Source organism: Vicugna pacos, chromosome 17 (genome assembly GCF_048564905.1).
Source record: "Vicugna pacos chromosome 17, VicPac4, whole genome shotgun sequence".
In the NCBI taxonomy this organism is placed as follows: domain Eukaryota; kingdom Metazoa; phylum Chordata; class Mammalia; order Artiodactyla; family Camelidae; genus Vicugna; species Vicugna pacos.
In genome coordinates, this window is record NC_133003.1 from 43,316,477 (window position 1) to 43,336,028 (window position 19,552).

At 34.7% G+C, this 19,552-nt stretch overlaps 1 long non-coding RNA gene across 1 annotated transcript in view; it reads left to right on the forward strand.

Moving 5' to 3' along the window:
- The window catches only part of LOC140686605 (uncharacterized), a 149,261-nt gene extending 143,066 nt beyond the window's left edge, over positions 1-6,195 (forward strand). Inside the window, exon 3 of the long non-coding RNA XR_012060442.1 lies at positions 6,160-6,195. This is a non-coding gene — a long non-coding RNA (uncharacterized lncRNA). The remainder of the gene's footprint in view (positions 1-6,159) is intronic.
- Positions 6,196-19,552: the final 13,357 nt, after the last annotated feature.

The window sequence follows — 19,552 nt, forward strand, 5'->3', positions numbered from 1 at the left end:
ATAATAGTTTGTACCTCTTAATCTTCTACCCCTATAATGCCCCTCCCCCTACTGGTAAGCACTAGTTTGTTCTCTATACCTTTAAGTCTGTTTCTTTTTTGTTATATTTACTAGTTTGTTGTCTTGTTTTAGATTCCACATATAAGTGATATCATACAGTATTTGTCTCTCTCTGTCTGACTTATTTCACTTAGCATAATACTCTCCACATCCATTCACATTGCTGCAAATGGCAAAATGTTATTACTTTTGATGGCTTAGTAGTGTCCCATTCTATATCTATCTATCTATCTATCTATCTATCTATCTATCTATCTATATCACATCTTCTTAATGCATCCATTTGTTGATGGACACTTAGGTTGCTTCCATATCTTGGCAGTTGTAAATGATGCTGCTGTGAACATTACAAACATACTCTTAATATGCTGAATTAGCTGATGCATTGGTTACATACTGCTGCTGTAATAAGTTACTACAAACTTAATGGCTTAAAAACAAGACATATGTATCTTACAGTTTTGAAGGTCAGAAATCTGAAATGAGCATCACTTAAAATCAAGGCATTAGTAGGGCTGTGTTCCTTTTTTGGAGGTTCTTGAGGAAAATCTGTTTCTTGCCTCTCCAGCTTATAGAGGTTGCCTGCACTTCTTGGCTTCTGGCACCTCTTCCTCCGTTTCAAAGCTAGTAGCATCAGTCTGAGTCCTTCTCAAGCTGCTAACTCTTTGGTTCCCCAAAGTCACATCTTCCTATAACTTAACTTTTTTAAGGATCCTTGTGCTTACATTTGGTCTGCCCAGTTGATCCAGGATAGTCTCTTTATGTCGTCATCAACGATTAGCAATCTTAATTCCATCTGCCACCTTAATTCCCCTCAGCCAGGGAACCTAAGGTGCACAGGCTCTGAAGATTAGTACACAGACATCTGAGAGAAGCAATTATTCTGGCTACCATAGCAGATACAAGAAATGAGTCCTAAAAGGAATCATAATTAGCTTGAAAGCCAACTGCAAGTAATGCCAGGGATCAAACCCAGCTTTGTCTATGCTTAAAACCCTCCCTGTATATTATCTCAAAAATGGCTTTTCCAGTCAGAGAAATGAAGTAATCTAGCATGTGCCTCTAAGTTGTGGTTATTGTTTTCTGACAATTGTTTTACTCAATAATCCGTGGTCTTCCCTAAACTGAAAAAGCAACAAGGAAAAAAAGTGTAATATAAATACTCACAGAAATAGGATAGACCATATGTAAACAAGGAATGACAAGGATCACAAATATAAACAAGTGGGTAAATATTATAGGTTATATTTTTTATCTCGTAATTTATCTTTGAAAAATAAGCTTTGAAATTTAAATAAAATTTAAATTCAAGTTTTTAAAAGTTTCTCATAAAAATAACACTACAAATGAGGTTTATAATGTATTTAAATGTAAAAGATATGACAACAGTCCCACAAAGAATGCTAGAGTATGGAAATCAGAAATGTAATATTAGTGCTGGAAATTAATTTTCCTGGTAAGTACTGAGACAGGAAGCGGAAACTGAAATGTGTGAAAAGAGACGGGGAAAGGGAAAAATACAAAGAAAGTATAAAGTTCTATGTAGGATGTGTGAAGGCACAATGTTGTATCTGAAAAGTTAAGTTTGCATTTTGTTATCTAAGAAGAAATCACAAAAAATCAGTTTTTTTAGGTAACTATTTAATTATCTTTTTTAATGATAAAAGCATTTTAGAACAATATATTTTTCTCAAAGGACAGCTACTTCTGCCTGTATAGATTTTGATATGAGTATTTTGTTTCTGAGTGTGCACAGAGCACTACTTGCATTTTTGTTTGTTCTTTGAAATGAGGGTTATTTAATTCTGTTTTAGATTGCTAATTTTGTAGAAGATGTATGAGCAAAATTATTCTTACAAAATTTCTATTTTGAGGAGTTTTCTTTGTGGCCAAATACATGACTTATTTTCATTATTAACTTATTTTCTATTGTTTGATAGGCATAAACTAGGAATATGTATTGCCTATAAGGAATATCAACTTGAGCATGTATTTGTGTGTGTGTTCATGGATGTAAAATACCAAGATTGATTCTATTATCTAAATCATTATATAATCTCATGCATATATTATATATACAATCTTATCTGTGTGTTCTTTTTATTTTACTTGCTCTTTCAGTTTCTAAAAGACATGGATAAAAATACTTCCTCTACAACTGTATTTTATTAAATGAAAAACAAAATAAATATCTATCAGTGGGTTATTGCTTAAATAAATCATGATTAAATAATTATAGATCATAATAAATAACATTATGTATTGCTATAAAATGTATCATGGATAGCATATATTTTAATCATTGAAATAATTATATAATTAATCATATGCCTCTATAATGGAATATTAAGCAGCTAATTGACAATTTGACATAGGTCTTTTATTGATATGGCTTATGCCAAAAATATAAAGGTTAGAAAAATAAAGTACAAAGCCACAGTTGTTATACAATCCCATCCTTGTTGAAGTAAATGTGTGTTATATGCACATATATTTTAGCAGTTATGCATAGAAGTAAGATTGGAAGGATATGCCCCAAAATGTTAATATTAGTGGTGATCTCTGAATTGTGAATACAAATAATTGTCACATTTTCCCTTATACGTCTAATTTGTTCTAACTTCTATAAGCATATTGTGTTTTACAATAAAACTAAAACAATTATACTGATTTTATTTTGAAAATAAATCACTAGGTAAAGTGACTTTTATCAATCACAGCCCAAAGAAAACAACTATTCCATAAATACTCTTGGGTGTCTACAGTTTCATAAATTAAAACTAAAATAAAAGCTCTTCTTTATGTGCTCTTGAAGGGTAGTCAGTAGCCAAATGCAAAGGTGACTACAAGCAAGAGTCTCTGAAGTAGTCTGGCAAATCCTGCTATGTTTATTGAAAAGTATGTGGGTTACTTAGTTAAATAACCCAGTATGCACTTTGTCAGGCTGTAGCTTTGTTTATATTTTCTTTAAAGATATGTTCCCAAGGAATAAAATGTATTTACAGTTATATTTGTCAACTTGATCTCTAGAAATAAGTAGTTTTTCCTTTTTGCTTTCCTAAAATGCATTAGAGACTATAGATTATTTAAAGGTAACTTATATTCAGTGTATGTGGGTATTACAGGATGCAATAAATTACTGTACTCTTTTCACAGAGGAGTTTTAATTCTATAAGTTGCTTACAGTAAAGATTTATTAAGTCATGGGAATGTATATAAGCTTTACTATAGCATTTTTGATGACAAATCTTATAATAAATTGTATTATTTCCCTGATTTTTATTTTTATACACCGAGGTATTTAAATGAAAATCTGTTTGTGGACTTTGTTTCACTATTGAGGCTATTATTTTCTCCTGAAATGGGGATAAAATGTATGATTTTAATTTAATTTTCTGAGCTATTGATGGAGAATGCTTTGTGACTTTTACATGACATACGTCAGATAAAAATTTACTATTCCCATTTCATTTAGTTTAAGAGCCGAAGCCATATGGTGTCTGTATGCTAGTCTGACTGCCGTATGATATGCTCTTTTTTCTTCTTCTTCAGCGCTCAAAACAAACATACAGAAATTACACTAAGAGCATCTCTGATCTTGAATGATAAAGGGCCTACTCCTAGTTGTTTTTTTTTTTAAGTATCTTAGAAAATAGGTTTCTAAGCAACAGATAAACCAAAAAATAGTCATGTCAGGTATAAAAATGTCAGTACTCATGTTTCCTCAAGAATAGAAGACTAGAGGACAGTTTGTAGTGAATTTAGTTGATTTACAGATGACATTTACTGACTCGTGTGTAAAACATATTAATAAGAGCAAGGGTTTTATCATGAAAACTGTGCCAAAGTCCTAAGACTAATATCTATCATAAGGGAATTAAAGCCTTAAGTATTACACTGTCCTCTAAATTAAGGAAGTTGTCTAGTCTCCATTTCCAGCACTTTCTGAATGTGATTTAACTGGATATGCGGTGATTAAATATCTTGTTGCTATCCATTGCTGGGAGGATTAATTCCATTTAAATGAATTCTCTTTCTCAATATTTATTTCAAATAATTCCCTAGACTGTCTTGGCTTATGTTTAAATAACTCAGGGAATTATTTCATGTGGAAAATCAAGAAACTTAAACTTCACACTTCAGTGTTATTAAGCTTCTCTTCTTGAGCAATCTAATGATAGGCTGTCAGCACTGAGATATTACCAACAATGTGGAGAACACTTAATGAATATATGAATATGCAAGGTAGTGATGAGAGAGCTGATTTAGAAACTCTATGACTTTCCCGATCTGCTTCACTGTAATTTCATTCCACAACAATTTCTGCAATGCCTATTTGTACAATAACCTCATCAAAGATGAGTTCAAGACATCTCAGTATATTGCATCAATTTTACTAATAAATTGATCATATTATTGTTATTTATTATGTTATAAACATACAGAGAATCCAGCCAAGTTCAGTGCTAGGAATGGATACCTATAGGTACCTTCCTTCAAATAGCCGGAGTCACTTGAAAGAGCGAAATTTTAGTGACATTCATTTTTTAAACTTTTTAATTGTGGAGAAATATACATAACATAAATTTTACCATTTTAACAAATTTTAAGTGTACCCTTCAGCACCACTAAGTACATTGAAATTGTTGGGTAATCATGACTGGCATTCAACTCCAGAACTTATTCATGTTTCCAAACTGAAATTCTGCACCCATTAATCAATAACTTCCCATTTCTCCTCTCCTCTCACCTTTGGCAACCACCATTCTAATTTCTGTCGCTATGAATCTGACTACTCTAGGTACTTCATATGAGTAGAATCATACATTACTTGTCCTTTAGTAAGTGGCTGATTTTGTTTAGCATAATGTCCTCAAGGTACATCCATGTTGTGCCGTATATCAGAATTTCCTTTCTTTTTAAGGCTAAATAATATTCTATTGTGTGTATGCACATTTTGTTTATCCATTCACCCATCAGTGGGCACTTGGATAGCTTCTACCTTTTCACTTTTTTGAATAATGCTCCAGTGAACATGGGTGTACAAATATCCGTTCGAGTCCCTGCTTTCCATTATTTTGGTTGTATACACAGAAGTGATTTGCTGGGTCATATGGTAACGTTATTTTTAATTTTTTGGGAAGCTATCCCACTACACAGAATGTATGCCATTTTATATTCCCATACGAAATGTACACGGTTCCCAGTTTCATCACATCCTTTCCAACACTTGTTATTTTGCATTTTGAGGGGGATTTGTTGTTGTTGTTGTTTTTATAATAACCATACTAGTGGGTGTGAAGTGTTCTTATTGTCTTTAAAGATAGACATCTGGAGAAGCTACAGTTGAAAAACAATCAGCATTAGCACTATAAATAACAGTTTATTCAGATCCTGTTATGTGTAGCATAGAAAATAACAAATAGGAATGCCAAAGGCATTCTTCCACTATTCTGAACCTCAGACTAGTTCTTTATCCTTTTAACAAGTTGTATTTAGTGTTTACTATTTTTTTTATCATTATTCCAGTCCCCAGGAAGGGTGCTTACAATATGTTAGAAAAGATATATAATTAAATAAGCAATTAAAGTTGCCTTTATAGGAAAAAATCCTTATATTAGGGATGCATGAGAGCAAAGTAAGTAGCCCAGTCTTGGGATATCAGGGACAGCTTTCTCCAGGAATTGGTAACTATGTCCAAACTTGAGTGGAGAGAAGTCAGCAAGAAGGTAGGGGAAATTAGAAAATATTCCTTATGTTAGAAGCCAACTCCCAAAGTGCATGTGGTCTTTCCTGGTAGATTCTAATAGCTCAGTGCTTATTTAACACCAAGAACAATAAAACAGGCAGTAAGCAGGAAAAATGCCTAAGTGGTTGCCTCAAAAACTCACTTTTACTAATAAAGGAGATTCACAGAGATGTACTTGATGCCTTTGATTTGGTATTCAACTGTTATTCTGAAATTTTATCACATAAGTGTCATATGCTCATGTGCAGAAATCACCTGCTCTCTCCCAAGACACATTTGGCTAGAGTTTTCAGTAAAAGAGGCAAATGTGGTACAAGAAAATTTACCTACTATCTCCCTTCTTCCTTCAGCCTAGAAATGCGGGGATCATTGAAGCATCTGAGCAGATACATGGAGACACTGCAGAGAAAGAGCCAGGTAAGTCTACAGAGTGGAGGTATCCTTTACTAAGGGCCTCTGAAAGATGCTGGCTGTCACACAGAACCCAGAATAAGGACAAGGTATCACAAAGCATTCCCATACAACTACCAGACACTAAGTAAACAGCCTGTCCAAAAACCCTTGAGATGAAAGATAGCCTAAGTCTTTAAGAGATGCAGAGATGCATCTGCCTTCCTAAAGCCAGTTGGCTACAAAGAAGGACTTTTCTGTCCAGATATAGTAACAGAAATATCCTATCTTTATTTATATGCTTATTTATTTAGTATCCTTTTTAGAGAAAGTATACTAAACACCTATCACAGGTCAATCAATATGCTAGACATTGAGGATATACTGGTGAGAAAAAAAATGGACATGGTCTTAGTCAAATGAGTATATAATTTTCTAAGTTAAGTAGTTACAAAATTAAACACATAATTACAAACAGAGACAAGAACCATGAAGAAATGGTATAGGATACTTATAAGAAAATACAAAATGCAAATAGATTACTCTCTGTGGTTGATGGCATTGTCTTTAATGAAATATTGAACAACAAAGTTTGATGTAGGATTTTGCACTTATGGTAGGCAGAATTCTAGAGATGGTTTTCCTCAACTCCCATCCAATAACTATTCAGAAAAACACTAGTAACCTAATATTGCTGTGAGGGATTTTAAATATTAATCCAAGTGTGCTGATGTTAAGATTATCAGAACAGTCCTGACCCAGTCAAGTCAGCCCTTTAGAAGCAGGGAGTTGTCTCTGACTAGCACCAGAGAAGGAAATCAAAGAGATTGGGAGCACTTGAAGGATTTGCACACCGTTACTGGCTTTGAAGATGGAGAAGCCTGTGTGATGAGAAATCCAGCAATTTCTAAAAGATGAAAGCAGCTGCAGGCCAAGACCCAATAAATGGGGTCTTCAGTCCTACAACCTCTAGGAGCTGAGTCCTACTGATAACATGAGTAAGCCTGGAAGTGGCTTCTTCCACAGAGCCTCCAGGTAAGAGCCCAGCCAGATGACACCTTGATTTCGGCCTTATTAGGCCCTAAGCAGAGAACCCAGTTAAAACAAGCTGGACTTCTAACCTATGGAAGCTTTGAGACAATAAATGTCTTTTGTTTTAAGCCACTTAAGCTTATGGTTATTTGTTATGCAACAATTGAAAAGTAATACAGTAGGTAATTGGGGAAGGAAGGGAATCACAGGTAACTAACCTAAAGAATTGATGTGCTGGGATGTATTAGGAATTGCTTTACAGCAGTAGCCCTCAAAAAGATCCCCACCAAAATGTCTTAAAGTTTTTGCTTCATTTTTGGAAACTCACTACAAAGTAAAGCTCATCAATTTTAAGATGATGCAACTACAGATTTCTTTCTTAGAGAGAGTTGACATCTATCTCCCTGTAGTTTTCAGCTCTGGATTCTTGACCTGCACTGAAGGATAGTGAAGAATATAATATACAAAGAAGCTACGGGGCTGAAGTTAACTACTTCTAGCAAGAAATAGGTTTAATTTCATCTGTAAACCATGACTGGGGTGATTATGGAACCAGCATTTGCTAAACTGCTTTGTGCAAGTCACTTTCCATAAAATAAGCCATTTGGCCCCCAGAATGTAAGGTTGTCCATGTTACATGAGGAAATGATACATAACCCTGAGAAGGGTTAAGTAATCTACCCAACATCAAACTGCTATTAAGTGGTACAAATAGAATGCAATGTTCATTTGAATTGCCTTTTACTGTACTTGTCCTTCTAGAAAAGGTTAGAGTTTCCTGGTTGAGTGGTCTTCAGGGAATTAGATAGAGTGGTCCTTTTAATCATTAATTAGAACTCTGGAGGGATCAATGTTTAAAAGGGTTTTGTTATTTTTTTATTAGTATTCTCATCCAGTTAAAAATTTTATTGTTATCTTAGGAGGTTATGTATATTTTAGCAAAGGTTATGTCATGCTCTTGAGGTCCACTGGACAGAAGAACACTTCCCAGTCATAAGAGGTCAGCAATCCCGAAACAGAGAGATATCTGGAAGTCATTAATAAATTGTTTTTGTCAAGTGAAGAAGATAATCATGCATTCAATTTTATACATAGTGCTCATCCCCTAATTACTCTCTAAATTGCTCAAGCATCAAGATTAAAAACCTGACTCTATCTTTTGATATTTGAGGGCCACACTCTTGGCAGGCTCATAATTCTCCTTCATAACTATTATTATTTCCTCATTTACATTGTTTCAATTGTGTACTACACTTACCATGTAGCACACACCTTGTTTTGTCAGTTGCATCTGGCCTGGCACTGTTGGCATTTATCCATGTTTTCTGTTTTTTAATTCCAAAGGTATAAGATTTTTGCCATTTTTAACTATCTTTAAGAATTGTTATTTACCTAGGGATTGGGCATTTTGAAGCACTAAAATTAACTCCTCATATTAAGTGATTTTAGTCAGCTTCTCAATGTGTTTAAGCAGATATAAAATGTGTAATCATTTACTTTGAAATTAGTTCATACGATGTATGCATGTGAATGTTAATTTGATTGGTTACAGTAATGCAAAAAGGAGAGGAAGCATCAGTTTTGTTGACTTTATAGAATCCTTTTCCCCTTTAGAAATAAAGGTTATATTTATTTAGAACTTCCAGTGATGGTTAGAGCAGAATCATGCATCTAATATTTAGTGTAACTTTAGAATGAAACATGTAACATGTTTAAACATCTTTCTCAGTAAATGTTTTTCTCCATTCCTCTGTGTAGCCAAGGTGGAAAGTAGATTTTATTCAGCATGCTACCCCCAATGAATTGGTTAGCAGTGGCTCCCTGAATGCAAATATGAGACTAATTATGAGATCAAGGTCCTATTCAGAGGTAAAGAATGTCATAGCTGAATATCAGGACTACCATGAACATGGAGGAAACTGTATACACACTGTGTACCCACAATCTTGGTTTTGTTTTTTTTTATTTAATCTCACTTCCTGGAAGGAGAAAATTAGGTGTGGATGTTGTAAAAAACCCTGGTTCATTTCATGATGTTTAAGTGTCCTAGGCTGAATTGAAGAGGTCCCTATAGATTAAAATCTTCGCGTTAACAGCGAAAGTATTGAATCTTGCACTCTCATTCATGCCACTAAAATGAAAGCATTCAGTTTTCCAATAAAATATGTAAAATCTTATTAAAAGAATAAAAGTAGGTCACTGTAGTACAGTACAGTTTTGATGAGAGCATCATTTAAATGTATGCTATTATCCCATTTCAAAACAATAGCAAACATTTCATAGACCATATCATCCCAGTATAGTGACAGTGGTCAAGCCCATACATAGCAATATTTGGCCTATTAATGTCAGCATTATACTGTTGTTATCATGAAGAATTAATTGCATGCTTTGCCACTATATTGTTAATCCTCCACTCCTACCCTAGTCAGAATATTTCTCGTAAGAGTTATTACTTTGCTTTGTCTTATACTATGGTTTCATGATCATCACCAAATATTGATTATTAAAGGTCTCTTGTTCTTGATGTCTTCCTAAAATGAGCAAGGGAAAAAGGCACAGTTCTTACCTTTTTTGAAGCATGGATGCTTTGGTATACTTATTTTTTACTTGAAATTCTGTGAAAGACCATTCAAAAATGTATGAAAATATAGTAAATTTCTCTTTCCTTAATTTGAGAACTCTGTACAAAAATGGTAGCAGCTGTATATTCCATTGGACTGGGGTTTATGGTTCACTGTACCTACTAATTGCTTATCATTTTAACTATTCCCTCAGATCTCTACCCAAAGATGCACTAAAGCTTTATCATAGTCTAGGTAGAATGATAGCATTAATATCTCATCTTTTTTACTAATACTTGCTGTATTTATTCCTACACTACAATTTCTGTTAGGTAAAGGAAGTCAAAAGTAGGATCTGCCTTAACTCCAACTTCCATGTGACTGTACTGACTGTATGTCTGTCACGCCTCCCAATAATGTCTATCCAGACATCAAATGAGTCAACAAAAAATTCACTCTTACTTCCTTCTTTCTCTATTCTATCAGTGAAGAAATCAGGGGAGATTCTAGGCTTTGAGACATTTGTGAAGCTAAGCATGTCACACTTACTGGAAGAGGGTTTAAATACCTGCTTCTGTGAACCAAGTGTGAGCAATCACGTCCAAGATCAGAATCCCGTGGTGTGCATGTTAATGGGGAGAGGTTCTGACAAAATCAAACACACCACTCTAGAATGTTTAGGAAATGAAATGTGTTACTCCTAAGTGAAAAAGAGTTAGTCTGAATAGTTTCAATTTTATTTAATTGAATATTATGGCATATTATGGAATATAATAATATGGCAATTATTCCAAAATTATTTTAATCCTCTGTTTCTAAAGCAAATGTCACCTTTAAGAAAACATAGGTAGAAATTAATAATACAGAAAATCCATCTATTTGAAAGTTGATAAATATTAATAATGACCACCAGGAGACTCTATGCTTATCATCTTCTCAGTCAAAGAGAGCTTTGTAGATGTTCATTGTTGGGATATATTTTCCTTGAAGTAATTGAGAAGTTCATCTTGGAAAGTACTTAATACAGCTACTACTACCACCACTAACAGTAATAACATGAATACTAATTTATTGAATAGCTCCAGGGATTTTACAATAATTGTCTCATCTAATTGCCTAAGAAACATGAGATAGTACTATTATTTTATCTGTTTGACTGTCAGGTAAGAAAGTGAGTTATAAAGGAATCAATAAACCTGCACACAGTCAGGTAGCTAGTGATACTAGAACCCAGCTTCAGACACAGTGCTATTCAAAACTTCAAACTCTAAGCAACTATTCTGTGTTCCCTTTTTACCTCGATACTTTATTCCTCTGCTTCCAAAAGAATGTTCAGGTGGAAGTGCTTAAAGATCTCAGAATGGAGGAATGTGGCACAAGGACTAGTAACAAAATGGAGCAAGAACAGAGGAAGTCTGCAAGTAGGGGAGAAAGGTTGAACATCCGGAAAATATCAAAGCTGCTGACAAGGAGATCAGATGGGAATAAAATGGGAAGTGACTGCAAGTTTTTGATGAGGGGCCATTTACAGATAGGACTTTAGGTACAAGATAACATGGGTAAGATCAGGCAGCATATATTTAAGATAGACAAGAAATTATAGTGTTGCTCTAGTATGTCTTGATTCTGGCCACCATTTTTTTTTAAGCAGTTACTTAGAAAACTAATGCTAGAGGGGGGAAACTTCTGGATAGGTGAGGATTTAAGTGTAGAACACAAAGAACTATGAAAAATTCAATTAAGATCAAAATGTCTTCCTAGATGATTGATTAAAATGTGGAATCACCCATAAAATGAGGAAGTTGTGGGGAAAAAAGTTCATAGCTCTGTTTCATCTCTGAGTAGATCTTTTCAACCATGGCAAAGTGATGATTTAGAAATATTTAGAAAGATTTACCCACAATGGATGGCCATAGTTTCAGGATGTAAAACAGCCCTTGTTCTGCCCAGGAAGTTTTTCTTTCAAACTTTCCTTTCTAATTTAGAGACCACCTTCTCAAGAAGAGTTTCTCAGTCAGACTTTTTAATTATCTGTTGTTTACCTGGGTTCTTGTTCTGGTTTCAGTTTTTTCTACTAGATTCTTAGTGTGCTTTAATTTTCATTCTACCTTGTAGAGAAAAAAAAAGTTAACTAGAAAAAATAGGCATGCAGTAATACAAAAACATCATTAAATGTTTGCTGAAATGTTTTCTTCCATATCATATTTGGTAGAATTTGAAAAAAAAATAGATCTGAGATATAATAGCTTTCATTACAAATGGTAACATTTTATGTATAGTACCTATTTACATACAGTATTTTACATATACCACCCACTATGTTCGCATAATACCAAATATATCTGACTCATTTGTGTTACAAATTAAGACAAGTACCTAATTTCAAATAGATTTCTTCACCTAATTTTAACTACTTTTTAGGAAAATAAAATTATTCTGAATTGGTTATTCTACTCTCCAACACATTTATCTATGTCCTGCTTTTAATTGCTGTTTTTATGTGGATTTATAAAACACAGAACATTATATAAACACTCAGTTTTTGAATAGTTTATGATCTTATGTTCAAGAAAAACATATCTTCAAACTCTCTGAGGGAAGATTTCTATTAATATAACTGTCAATAGCCTAGCATAAACTTGAGAAGAAAACTAAGTACTGTGGTAAGAAAGAAAGAGGGAAAGAAAGAAAAAACAGAGAGAACACAATATTCTGTATATCTTCTAAAATACAGTTGATATAAGCAGTTTACTCAAGTGTTTCTCTATTTGTTAAAAAAAAACAAGTTTGTAACAGACATTCTTGTTCATTTAAAAATTAAATCCACAAGAAGGGGAAAAATGAAGGAAAATGTCACAAGGGAAAGAAAACGGGAAAGTCATTTATTAGGAAGATAATAACGGTTACCACTTTTATGGTGCTTTACACCTGGGAATTTCAAAGCTCTTCATTAAGTGTTGTCTCAAAAGACTGCACACATGCTGATTCATTTAGTCCTTTTCTTCTGGGACAATTAGAGCCTACAGAGGCATAAAATGCAATAGAAATCACCATTGAAGGGGGCAAAATCACTATGGGTATATTCTGTGCCAGGCCATATTCCTCAAAAACAAGCTTTACTGTGAGATACATAGACCAGGATGGCTCTCCCCAAGGGTCAGCCAGCCAGTGGTGATCACCATAGTAAATCTGAGGTTAAAGATGGGAAGAAGTGCAGTGACCACGAGAAAAAAAAAAAAAATCACAACCAAGCACTTAAGGATAATAGATGAATGAGTCTGTTGGGAGCATTACTTCCTACTGTACATTAATTAAATATGAATGTGATAGAGCAAGGTGGTTTAGAGTGGCCCCTTTTAAATTATTTCGCTGAATACAGAAACAAAAGGGGAACAGAGGGAGGGTTACTTATCTGACTGAGATCATTAACTTCCACTTCAGAGCCTGGGAGAAAAGAGGATTTAGATTTGGACTCCAAAGAGAATTAAAAAGTACATCCAATTTTCAACTCCTCCTGGGGTGGTTCTGAGTGATGAAAAACTAGTTTTACAATGCCAATAAGTATTAAAAAGCTTAAATGCTCACTGAACTGAAAATATATATATATATATATATATATATATATATATAGGGGCTTTACCACAGTTTCACTTAGGAAATTCACTGACTGATAAAGAAACCAAAAGACTAACAAACAAATACCATGTGGTTAACCAAGATAATTTCGGAAAAGGTGTAAGATGCCTAATTAGTAGTAACATCTTTGGGACAGTGCTTACAAGGAACTTATACCTTAAAAGCTTCTATTCTTAATTTTTGGTCAAGATCATCAGCCATAAAAACTGAAGGAAATCCTGCCATTTGTGGCAACATGAATGGACCTTGAGGGCACTATGCTAAGTGAAACAAGAGAAAGATAAACATTATATGATCCCACTTATGTGGAATCTAAAAAAAAAAAAAAAAAAGCTAACTCATAGAAACAGAGAACAGGCTGGTGGTTACCAGAGGCAGAGGATGGCAGGGTGGCGGTGAGAGGAATGAATGAAGGGGGTCAAAAGGTACAAACTTCCAGTTGTAAGATAAATAAATTCTGGGGCTCTAACTGACAGCATGGTGACTATAGTTAACAATACTGTATAGTATATTTGAAAGTTGCTGTAAGAGAAAAAATCTTAAAAGTCCTCATCACAGGGAAAACAATTTTAAGTATGTGACATGGTGGATATTAATTAAATTTATTGTGGTAAACGTTTTGTAATCATATACTTATGCTAAATGAGTACATTTTTCAGCTTAAAGTGGAACAATTTTATCTCACTAAATCTCGGTAGAGGGACACCTTGAAACCTTGAAATTGACTCTTTTTATAATCAGTCTCCACTTAACTCCTCCCTGAAGCCACAGCATCTTCCATGCCTTTAATTTGTTTACATGCATGTGTGGAGTCTCCCCAGGTTTTGAAGAAAAACAGGGTCTTCACCATTGATAGTTACTTACAATCTTTCTTTTTTCATCATTTGGCAGAATGTAATCATTTTATGTTTTAATGAAAAGTGGTTAAAGCTTTTTAGTCAGTAGTTTAAAGTTTATTACAATAACCTCAGGCCTTCTGACTTCTACCCTTGTTCCTCTGGAGTCTGTTCTCAGTGCAGCAGCTAAGGTTATTTTTTTAAATGATGTCATGTTGTATCTCTCCTCTGCTCAGAACCTTTCAGTGGCATGGCATTTCATTCTGTGTCGAAGTCAAAATCCTTTCAGTGATCTACAAAGTGCCATTTGATCAGGCCCCCAAGCACTTTTCTAACCTCCACTGTTCTAGTCTCCTTCTCCTTTCACTTTGCTCCTGTTATACTCACCTTACTGTTTCTTGAATGCTTAGGGTTACCCTGCCTTAGGACCTTTGCTCTAACTCTTCCCTTTTCTAGAATGTTCTGTTCTTAGATACTGCTATGACTAATGCTTCCTCTTTTCATTTTGGCTTAGACATTTTATTCTCAAAGAGGCTTCCCCTGACTACCTGATGTAATATTTGCAACCTATCTTTCAGCACTCCTAACCCTCTTACTCTGCTCTACTCCCTTTTCCCCCCATAGGACTTATCACCTTCTAACGTATTATATGATTTAGTTAGCGTTACGTTTACTATGTATTGTCTGCTTTACCTGTAGAATGTAAGGTCCTCAAGGCAGAAACTTGTTTCTTTTGTCCATTGGCATATTTCCAAGCTCCTAGAACCTCACCAGACACACAGGAACCCTTGGTAAATATTTACTGAATCAATAAGCGAATGAAAGAATGCTGCAGAGTATATCACAGCCTAACCTCTACCTCAGCTTTTAGATGCAGAAGCCCCAGGAATGAGCTGTCTACTAAGTAGCATTGGTACTGATGATTTGATAATTTGAACCTTCTAGAGTTCCATTTTTGCATACCAATAAGCAGTCACAGGTCACATTCCCTTTAAGTGGCTTAAGCAAATTTGGATTTGTGAGAGATAACCGTAGTATAGAATTCACCGTCTCTGTGAACAACAACAACAGAAAGAAAATCCATTGAGTTTATGTGATAATACTTGCCTGCTTGTCTACAGGTTGGGTTTGACATTTATATTTCTTTTATTTGTACTTTCTTATGCTTAAGTTGTTATTTAAAACCAGAAATGGCAGGCTAAGAGAAGCCATCAGATAGGAAAGGCATAATTAATAATTTGGTAGACCCTTAAAACATAGTTTGAATGGTGATGTACCTAAGGACTGTGCTGTTTATATGATTTTAATTAGGTTGTAATTGTTCTTAAAATTTCTTTAAGTCTAAAATAAGAAGTATGTATACAAGACTTTCCACTTGGAATTACTATTGGATCCTTATTGGAAACCACTGATATGATGTGATCAAGCATAGATTTTATAGTGCCACATCATATGTATGTCACTCACATACATGTTTGATTACCTGGCAGCTGTGGATCTAGAAATCAAAAGGATGATAATGTTTATCTATAAACTGGATAAACAATAAAACTTATAGGCATACAAATTATATTTCAAGTATCTGTTTTCATTCCATTTTTGATATACACACACTCATACATATCTGCTACTGTTTAATAAAGCAAAAATAGTTTGACATTGAGAAGCTGATCTCATAACTCATAACTCAGTTATAAGAATTATGGGAATTCTTATAACAAATTTATCATCAAACTAGTATTTATTAAATATATTTTCATTGTTCTTGTTTCAGATAATAAAGGAAACAAATGATGAGAAAATTATACTGAACAATATTTCTTTTTTTTTGTACTTTTCCTGATGATTAAAATATTTTACTTGCTCATCTCATCATTATTTCCATCTCAGCATGTACAAAGCCAGGCGTGTGTTTTTTGCTAACAAAATGGTCTATCCCTTGTGTGCCCAGGCTCTAGGAAAGTAAGTAAAAACTAAATTCAATTATCACCTAATCTTTTCTTCTTCTCAATTTATGATAGTTAATTTCTCCTTAAATCCTGTGGATTTAAATTTTTTGCCTACTTCCATTGTCATAGTCTTAGTTCAGCTTCATGCCACTAACCCGTTTTTCCCAAGTTACTTCCATCTGGAATTCCCATCCCCAGCCTCATTTCCTGGGATTCCAACCACCACATTATTGTGAACATTATCTTTACAAAGTTCAAATCTGAGCACGTCCTTCTCTATAAACTATACACATCCGTGTGACATTAATTTATTCTCAGAACCCAGTTTATCTTTTCTTTCTCACTCCCTCAAATTATCTTTTTCCTATTTCATTGTCTGTTATTCTCAGAAAGATTTGTGATGCAAAGTTGTGTTTGGGACATTGCATAGGCTTTTCCTTTGACTCAGCAGCCTACCCCTTGTTCATCTCCAAAGGACACCTCCGAGATGATGGCATCCTTATTCTGACCACTACACACAGTGCTTTCCTTCCTTTCTTCACTGTACTCACATTCCCTATACACTTTCCATCTTACACACCTTACACCGTACATTTCTCTGCTAAGAACATATCATACCTAGTTTATTTATACACACATAACTGCATACTCTATCTCTATCTCTATCTCTAATCTATCTGTATGTAGTTGGTCATCTTATTCATGGATTCCATATTTGTGAATTCACCTATGTTCTAAAATGTATTTTAACCTGCAAATCAATATACTCACTGTATTTCATTGGTCGCTTGCAGACATGCGCAGACAAAGGTCAAATTTTTGAGTCACCCAACATGCATGTTCCCAGCTAAGGTTGAGTAAGATAATAGTCTAACTTCCTGTTTCTCATACTGTAAACAGGTGTCCCTTTCAGAATGTATTTAGTGCCCCTTTTTCATACTATTGTGATTTTTTTTCTTGGTGATTTCACTGTTTAAAATGGCCCCCAAGTGTTGGGCTGAAGTGCTTGCTAGTTTTCCCAAGCTCAAGAAAGCTGTGTTGTGCCTTACAGAGAAAAACATAGGTGTTAGATAAGCTTTGTTCAGGCATAAGTTATAGTGCTGTTAGCTATGAGTTTAATGTTAATGAATAAACAGTATTAGGTAAAGATTTGATAATAAGATGTATTTAATCAGACACACATAAAACAAGGTTATTTGTTGTTCAGACGATGAAAATGTGGCCAGAAGCTTCGAAGAACCTAACCCTATATTTGTCCAAGATTCAGTATTCACGAATTCATGATTTGCAGTGATTTTATAGAACGTAATTACAGTGAATATATGTATAGATAGATAGTTCCTTTGAGAACAGTTGAGCCTCAATCTTATTTTTATCTCTAGAGTCTAGCACAGTGCCTGATAAATAGCAGGTACCAGATAAATATTTAAGAATTAAATGAGCAAATAGGACATGAAGATATTTTAATTGAAAATGAGAAACACTGCCCTGGTATTTTTAAGCAAGAGTCATATTTACTGGAAGACAATCATCAGCTCAGAGGAGAGCTAGGAAGACTTGAAATGAGGCATAGAAAACAAGCAGGAGAAAATAAAGGAGAGGCAGCCTGAAGCCAGTCAAAACAGTGGCCCCCAAGCAGCCCAGTGTAGTCACCATGTTACAACTGTCTTTGTATATGGTTCTCAACAGTTTGTACCACTTCCATCACCAGAATTAAATGCCACCACTTACATCTCTCCTCTGCGGTCCCCTAGAAATGGGATTTGCCACAATCTCTGTTCCTTTGAAGATTACTAGGAGGTTTAAATTACTAAATGGGTTGAATGCTGAGACCCATCACATGCCCATATCCTAGTGGCCTCTTTTACTTTCATAGTAAGAGGGCTGCCTTATGCTAGAATTCATCCAGGATTCCAGAAACATTAGGAAGGTATGGAACATTTCATATGCTGGTCAGTGAAAAGAATAATCAACATGTAATGTATAATGTTTTTGTTTACATAGAGTTGAGTTTTTTAAAATAATAATGAATAATAAGGAAGAAAGAGAGAAAGAAAGAAAAGAAAGAAAGGAAAGAAAGAAAGAAAGAGAAAGAAAGAAAGGAAAGAAAGAAAGAAAGAAAGAAAGAAAGAAAGAAAGAAAGAAAGAAAGAAAGAAAGAAAGAAAGAAAGAAAGGAGAAAGAGAGAGAGAGAGGGAGGGAGGGAGGGAGGGAGGAAGGAAGGAAGGAAGGAAGGAAGGAAGGAAGGAAAGAAAGAAAACCTCTCCAGTCTGTAGTGCCTTTTAAGAGTAATCATTTATTTTTCACTCAGAGTTTGAATCAGCTGTAGCTCTGCAGGACTTGTATGGAATGGGCTGGGAATTGGATTCAGGTCTGCTGCATGTGTTTCTCATGCTGATGCCAGTGGCACATAAGATCTCAGAATTGATGGCAAAAGCGCAAAAGGTCAGTCTGAACCCTGCGAGTTTTCTTAAAGTCTTGGCAGCATCCGCATATTCACTAAAGTTCATTGGCTAAAGAAAAATCATATGCCAGGGCAACATTATTAGTAAGCAGGACATATTCTTTGCCTACCCTCTTGGGAGGTACTGGAAATCCACATGGCAAAGGTCTTAGATGTTTAATTCTATCACAAGGAGGAAATTAATTGGGAAGATAAAGCCAATCTTCATTGTAGTAAGAGAAATATTACAACTTAGTCTAAAACAGCTGGAACATTGTTACTGTTACGGGTATTATTCTGGTTTATAACATTGTCACATTGGCATTTGGTTTTCCCAAGTGAGCTTCCCTCTGTATCCTAATTGTAACATGTTTTTAAATAACACTGTCCCCCCACCAAGTATTACTCCTCTTTTCCAGTTTTTCCTGATTGCTGAAAATCAAATTCCGTACTAAAATCAAGGAGATTATGTACTTTGTAAATTGAGTCATGGCCTAATTTTCATTGCTTTTTCTAAATGGTAAGGGGGACATAATAGAAACTTAGCCATAAAAACTCTGAGTAGGGATTGTAATCAGGGCTGTGCATTTAGAATCACCTGGAAGGGACTTTTTGATGCTAGAGGACTACCCCACAAATTAAATCAGACTTTCTGAGGCAAGGTGAAGGTGTTTTAACAGAATCTTTAAGTGACGTGTGTGCACATTAAGGTTTGAGAAACACTCCTCTAAAGTGAAATGACTTGATTTTAAGCCTGCTTTGACCACATGTCTGTGGGCCCCCCATGATGTTTCTTACCATTTCTAAACTATTCCCTCATTTGAAAAAACTAGGAGTAATCATAATGCATAACTCACACACTTGTTCAGTAATTATCAAATGCAATAATGGACA